Genomic DNA, 6,608 nt, shown 5'->3' with positions numbered 1-6,608 from the left:
GGCAGACCACACAAAGTAGGTTCGAATCCTGGCTTGGACAGGTGGAACCTGTATGAGTTCATGCAGTAAAACCCCCACAGTGTCTGTCTTCTGTTGATGTAGAGGATGTCTCCTAGGTCTGGGATGATTACGTAAATCACGGCCACCACTGTAATAAAGCCAGGCAACTGAAGAATAAGGCTTTCACGTTGGTATCAGGGCCATGACTGGGCTGTCCGGGAAGAAGGGAAAGGAACTGGGCAGGTAACAGGCCTTCACTGTGAGGCGCTTTCCCGCTCTCAGCACAAAGGCCTTGCAAAGGCAGGCCTACCGTCCCCATGCCACAGAGCAGGATGGGCCAAGCAGAGTGGCTTCATCACGCCCGCCTTGCGCTTCTGGGTTCCTTAGGCTTTTAGTCATGTGTCTTCGGGCAGCTTCCTGGTGGGAGCCTCCTGAAGACTGAAACTGCCATTTAAACACCGCTGGAACTCTACAGGCTGCTTCTCGGTTGACTCAGCAAAGGGAAGGTGGTGCCAGTTTCCTGCCTCTCCCCCCTCAGCTAAAGCCAGAGGGAGGTGATGAGCAACCCATCTTCCTCCATTCTCCTCCGCGCTGTGTGCCTGATGCCTCACTGCTCAGAAACCAAAAAAGCACCACCTTCTCTACGCCCACCAGAGCCAGGCCTTCCAGGGTCCCGGAGGCAGCTGGTTTGGGTGAATTCCAGGAACCAGGCTCCTCGGTGCTTTTGACAGGTAACACTACTGCTTCTCAGCTCTGCCTCTCGTGCGCATATATCTGTACGCCTGCATTTCTGCGCTTACCCCTGGGCCGTTTTTGGTTTCGTTTCCACCCTCACTCCCTCTCTTCGTGGTCTAGTGAAGGAAACTTGTCTCGGGGAGATGAATCAGTGACTTCGCACCGGCACACAGCTAAGCAAAGCCATGTAGACGCTGAAGTTGAGGGGAAGCATTTGGCTTCCGTGGCTCTCGCATAGAGGGCAGTTCCATCTGCAAACGGTGGTCCAGGGCACTGTGCACACCTCTGATCCCAACACAGAGGAGGCTGAGACAGGAGGGCTTCAAGTTCAAAGCAAGTCGGAGATCCTGCGGGGGGGGCGGGGGGGAGTCCAGTATGGTGGCGCACTTGGAAGTGGAGGCAGGAGGATCAGGAGTTCAAGGCCCGCCTTAGCTACATAGCCAGTTGAAGGCAGCCTAGGTTACATAACAGTAAAAAGAAAGAAAAACAGATACTGAGGGAGGAGGATGAGGCAAGGAAGAGGAAGAGCGGGGGGGGGGGGGTCCACATTCATCTTTTACCTTTCCAGTTTTGTTTATTCTTGAGTGGCCTTAAATTCTTGCCTCACCTGAGCACTGGGATTCCAGATGTGTACCATCATTGCCAATATAGAGTAATGTTTCTTCTCGAGCCAGGCTGTGGTGGCGCACACCTTTAATCCCAGCACTCAGGAGGCAGAGGCAGGGGGATCTCTGTGAGTTCGAGGCCAGCCTGGGCTACAGAGTGAGATCCAAGACAGAAACCAAAACTACACAGAGAGACCCGGTCTCGAAAAACCAAAAAAATATTTTTTTTTTTTTTAAAAAAAGTAATGTTTCTTCTCAAGGAATTCCATACTTCAATGTCCTTTCCAGTTTTGCACCTCTCAAGACCCTCTGGAGGAAGAGAGCAGGGGCTAAAGGAATGATGTAAAACCGAAAATAATTAGTGTTCTGGGTTAGTTTCAGTTCTTGGGAATCTGTCATCTGAAGCAAAATGTTCACTTTTGTCATTTAAAGCAGTGTGAAAAGGAGGGACTTTGGAAACTGAAATGAGTTTGTTGGCATCTGAACTCCAAAAGAGTTTCCTTCACTTCCTCTTGGCCTCAGGTTGGCTCATAGGCCCAGTTAGCATGTTACCACCCACCCGAGTGGGTCACCCTACGTTAATAGGAAATTGTTACCACGGTCTCCTTGCAAAACACCTGCACGTTTCCCCAGATTCCTTTCTACACACTGCACGGACAAGCACACCTCAAGCAAGGCAGTTCACTCTGGGTCCATACCAGGGATGCTTGACCTCTAACCTCAGCTCGTCACTGTTCTGACCTCTCAGAGACACAACCCTACTCAGCGCACAGGCTGGAAACAAACAGGAAAGCAAAGGATCCTTTGTTTTCAATCTAGTGCTTTGACAGCACCATTTGCGTAAAAGAAACTTTCTATGTGAAAGAATGTCTGTACAAAATAGTGTTATGAAAGAACACAATGAAGCTTCATTCCCCTATCAGACAGCTTCAAGGGTTACCCCCAACTCATATTGACCTTCCTCCATACCTCCATCCTCCTGAACCCATAGAGTAAGAGAACACCAGGTACAACACTGAAATTTGATGATACAAGGAATTGTTCATTTTATGCTATGATACTTTTTAAAAGTCTGGGTTTTATTCTGTTGCGTAGGCTGGTCTCAAATCCCCAGGCTCATGTGATCCTCCAGAGGGCTGGAGCTATGGGCGTGTGTCACCAGGCCCAGATTGTGCAGGTTGTAAAGGGGAGTTTGGATCTTTCAGAGATACCCTCTGAAATATGGGTAGACAGAATGAGATGATGCCCAGAGTCACAACGTCCATGTTTTCTCAAGCTGTCTTCTGCAGATCAGCAGCAGCCAAAAGGTTTGTGGCATGATTTTCTTGATGTGCCAAAATAACTACCAAAGGAGAAGACTCTAGGTGGTAGAACCTGAGAGCTGGGTTTCACATATCCAGCCCCAAGGCTGCCTTTGACAAATCTATGGGGAAAAGTAATGAACCAAGTCTTAGCTTTCAGATTCTTTGTCCCTCAATGACAGTAAAACTGAGCAATGTCTCAGGCCACCCTACTCCAATGTGGTAATAGCAATAATTCTAATAGCTACTGTATAGTAGGCACCTAGTATATACTAACAGCTTTGTACAGGGCATTTCTAATCCCTAAAACTACCCAAGTTACATATTACCAAAGCCTGAGTATATAGATGAAAACAGTGAGGCTCAGATAATGAATGTCCAAAGATCACTTAGCTCTAAGAAGCCTGGATTCCAGTTCAGTTGACTTCAGAACAGCTTCCAGTGGGCTGTACTGTCTCCAGGAAGCCCCCAGCACATAAGGCGTGTATGTGAAGGCAGAGAATAATGTCCTGGTAGCAAACTGCTCTCTGTTCATGTTTTAAGCAACAATTCCATAAGTTTTGTTTGTTGAACCCCTCAGGGACACATCTGAGATCGGCTCACTGGGAAATTCTTACACGCACACGCGCACACACACGTGCACACACACCCCATCCTTTCTACCACCTCATTCCTCAACCTACAGGGAAATAAATATTCCTGCTCCTTGCCCGTTCGGTCAGACCTTCTTTATGTCCAGCCCTGGAAGATCTTTGCTTAAGGCAGAGCTTGTAGGCTTTCTATGACAGCCTCACTCTGGGACTCTTGCCTATTTTGTAAGCCAGTCAAAGCCTCTTTCATCTCCCAGGCCTTCCAGAACAAACAGCACACTGGCCATGATTGCATGGCCTTACAGAAGAGGAAAGGGGGCAGCCAGCATCTGCTGCCCTAGGCCCTGGCTTCTGGCCCCAAAGAATTGAGAAATATTTTTTGAGACTTCTTTGCCAGCTTTAATTAATGTCCCCTCTCTCTCCCTTGTCTATCTCTCTCTCTTTCACCCTACCTTCTGTGTCCCAGATCCTTTCTGCCTCATGACTGTTGCCTGCCCTGACTTTCCCACCTAAATTCCAGGCCTGTCTCCTGTCATGTGCAAGACCGCCCCTCTTGATGTACAAACAGAACTAGAACTTGACAGCCTTGAAGTGAACTCAGCCATTCCCAATCCTCTCTCCATCAGGGCTTCTTGTGTCCCCCATAACCGACTTGTGCTCATCCTAAAAAGCTCACCATTGTTTCTGGCTTCTCCCTACTGAGAAAGCAAGTATTCAAACATTTGCTGAATGGATCAGGGGATGAATGAGTCCTATCATGAATCACACTGCTTCATCAGGAAGATTCACAATAATCCAGCCTCGTTCTTTTCATATTCAAACAACTTTGCATAAAAAGACAACTCAGAATCTCTTCACCTTAAAGCTGCAGTCATCTCCATAGCTGGCAGACTAATGGAGCATTTCAGCCTGTTCTGAGGAGACTGCTTTTCCACTAAATGGAGCTCACTCTACCTTCTCTTTGAAAGCTTAGTAAATAATACAGCAGTGCACTTTGAAGTAATTTTCTTGCCTTACTGACCACAGGATAGTCTGTCATGTTAGTATGTCATCGCTTATGTAGCCATCCTCAGATCTGGAACATTTGGATTGCTTACAGGATTTTAGTGCATTTTGTTTTATTTGAATCAGTTAACCAAGCAAGTGGCCCAGTTTGCTAATATACGGAGAAAGTGGCCCTAAAGCAGGGAGGATGGTGGGGAAGGCACAGGGCAGGGGTGAAAGGAAGCTTCCCATTGAATGCCCTCCTGCATTCTGAGCCCTGTGAGCACACAGGCTGAAGACTTACTGTCTACCAAGTGTGGCACCAGAACATGCCTGTCGAGATGGGTCTAGGCACACAGCCTAACCTTTTGGTATGTGCCCTCCCAAAAGTACATATCGGCCGGGCGTTGGTGGCGCACACCTTTAATCCCAGCACTCGGGAGGCGGAGGCAGGCAGATCTCTGTGAGTTCGAGGCCAGCCTGGGCTACCAAGTGAGTTCCAGGAAAGGCGCAAAGCTACACAGAGAAACCCTGTCTCGAAAAACCAAAAAAAAAAAAAAAAAAAAAAGTACATATCATGTGCCACGGGGACTCAGAGAGCTCAGTGGCTCGGGGAATAACATTTGCACTTAACCTTGAAAGATGGATAAGGCAGCCTGATCTGAGACAAAAAGAGGCCTAGCTTGGGGCAGATTGAGGTACAAGGCTATAGGTGGTTTAGAAAATGAATGCTTGACGAAAATAAAAGATGGGGTCTCCCTATGTAGTCCAGGATGGTCTAGACCTTGCAGTGAACCTCCAGCCTTGGCCTTCTGAATGCTGAGATTACAGGTGTGTATCACCAAACCTGGCTGTAAATGAGACTTTTAAGGAGGAAAGAAATGAGTGTAAAATGGGGTCCAGACCCAAGCTCTCTGGCTTGGAGTTGATCTCCAAGGCAACAGCATCCTTGAAAATTTGAAATAGGCCAGAGATACAGTGAAAGTGTTTTTGTTGTTATTTGTTTTGTTTTTCTTCTCTTCATTTCTTTTGTGATAGGATCTCATTAGATAGGCCAGGCTGGCCTGGGTTTCACTGTGTAACCCAGGCTAGCCTGGAACTCATCCTATAGCCCAGGGTGGCCTCAAACTCCCAATTCTCCTGCCCCAGCTTTCCGGGTGCTGTGATTACAGATGTGTCCCACTGCGCCTGGCTGTGAGGAGCTGTTGCCTCTGCTGCCGCTGCCGCCGCTGCCACCGCTGCCTGCGTGCTCTGCTTCTCATTGTGTACAGTGGGGAGGCCAGCGGACAGCGAGCTTCTCAAGTACAGGAGCCATTGAGAAGAGCAGGAGCTGCAAAGACTCATTGTTCTCTTTGCCCCAGGTCATAGCCGCTTTGTCCAGAAAGCTCTTGATCCTGGACAACTACTCAGGCTCAGGCAACAGGAATGCTTGCTCACGCTCACCTAGGCACTGGAAGCCACTGTGCTGGCCTGCTCTAATAAGTGACCCAGTGACTCATGGCTCCAGGGATCCTGAGAGCCCCATCTGGGTTACCCTTTACCCTCTCAGAGCCCTTGTCCTACCACAACTCCTGAGCCCCCTTCACTACGCTCTAGACCCAGGGGCCTCAGACACACAGGGCCTCGTGAATCACCTTCCAGGCGTCTCTTTTCTCCTGCTCCCTAAGCCTGAAGCTTTTCTCAAAGGCAGCTGTTCCCTGCACAGCAGCAAAGCTCTGCGTTTTTGTGTATGGGATCTCCACACCCTAAGAGGTCAGGCTCTTCACGTGGCACATTAGATCCTACTGCACATGCCGCTCCCCACTGCCAAATTCCAGTGCCATGGAACACTTTGGTGCCAGACACCATCTAAGGGACTTTCCAAGCCTCACAACAAATCCTCACAGCAAATGAGTAATCTTTTTTTGTTTAGTTGCTTTTGTTTAGTTGCTTTTGTTTGGTGGTGGTGGTGGGTGGGTGGGTGGTGGTGGTGGTGGTGGTGGTGGTGGTGGTGGTGGTGGTGGTGATGGTGGTGGTGTTGGTGGTGTTTGGCTGTTCTGGAGCTCACTCTGTAGCCCAGGCTGGCCTTGAACTCACAGAGATCTGCCTGCCTCTGCCTCCTGAGTGCTGGGATTAAAGGCGTGCGCCCCTACCACCCGGCTTTTGTTTTGTTTTTTGAGACAAGGTCTTACCTATCCCAGGATGGCCTCAAACTATGTAATCAAAGATGATCTTGACCTCCTGATTCTCCTGCCTTTACCTCCCAAGTTCTGTGATACAGGCATATGCCAACACACCCAGCTATGTGTGCTTAATATCTTCTACCAAGTGAGAGAACTAAGACTTGGGGCGTACATACATAATCTCTTTATTCGGCACATTTTAATTTTTTCTCTTTTATTTTTGAGATTACA

This window comes from Peromyscus maniculatus, chromosome X (genome assembly GCF_049852395.1).
Source record: "Peromyscus maniculatus bairdii isolate BWxNUB_F1_BW_parent chromosome X, HU_Pman_BW_mat_3.1, whole genome shotgun sequence".
NCBI classification, from domain to species: Eukaryota; Metazoa; Chordata; class Mammalia; order Rodentia; family Cricetidae; genus Peromyscus; species Peromyscus maniculatus.
The sequence above is the reverse complement of the archived record's forward strand: the minus strand, read 5'-3'. Positions refer to the sequence as shown.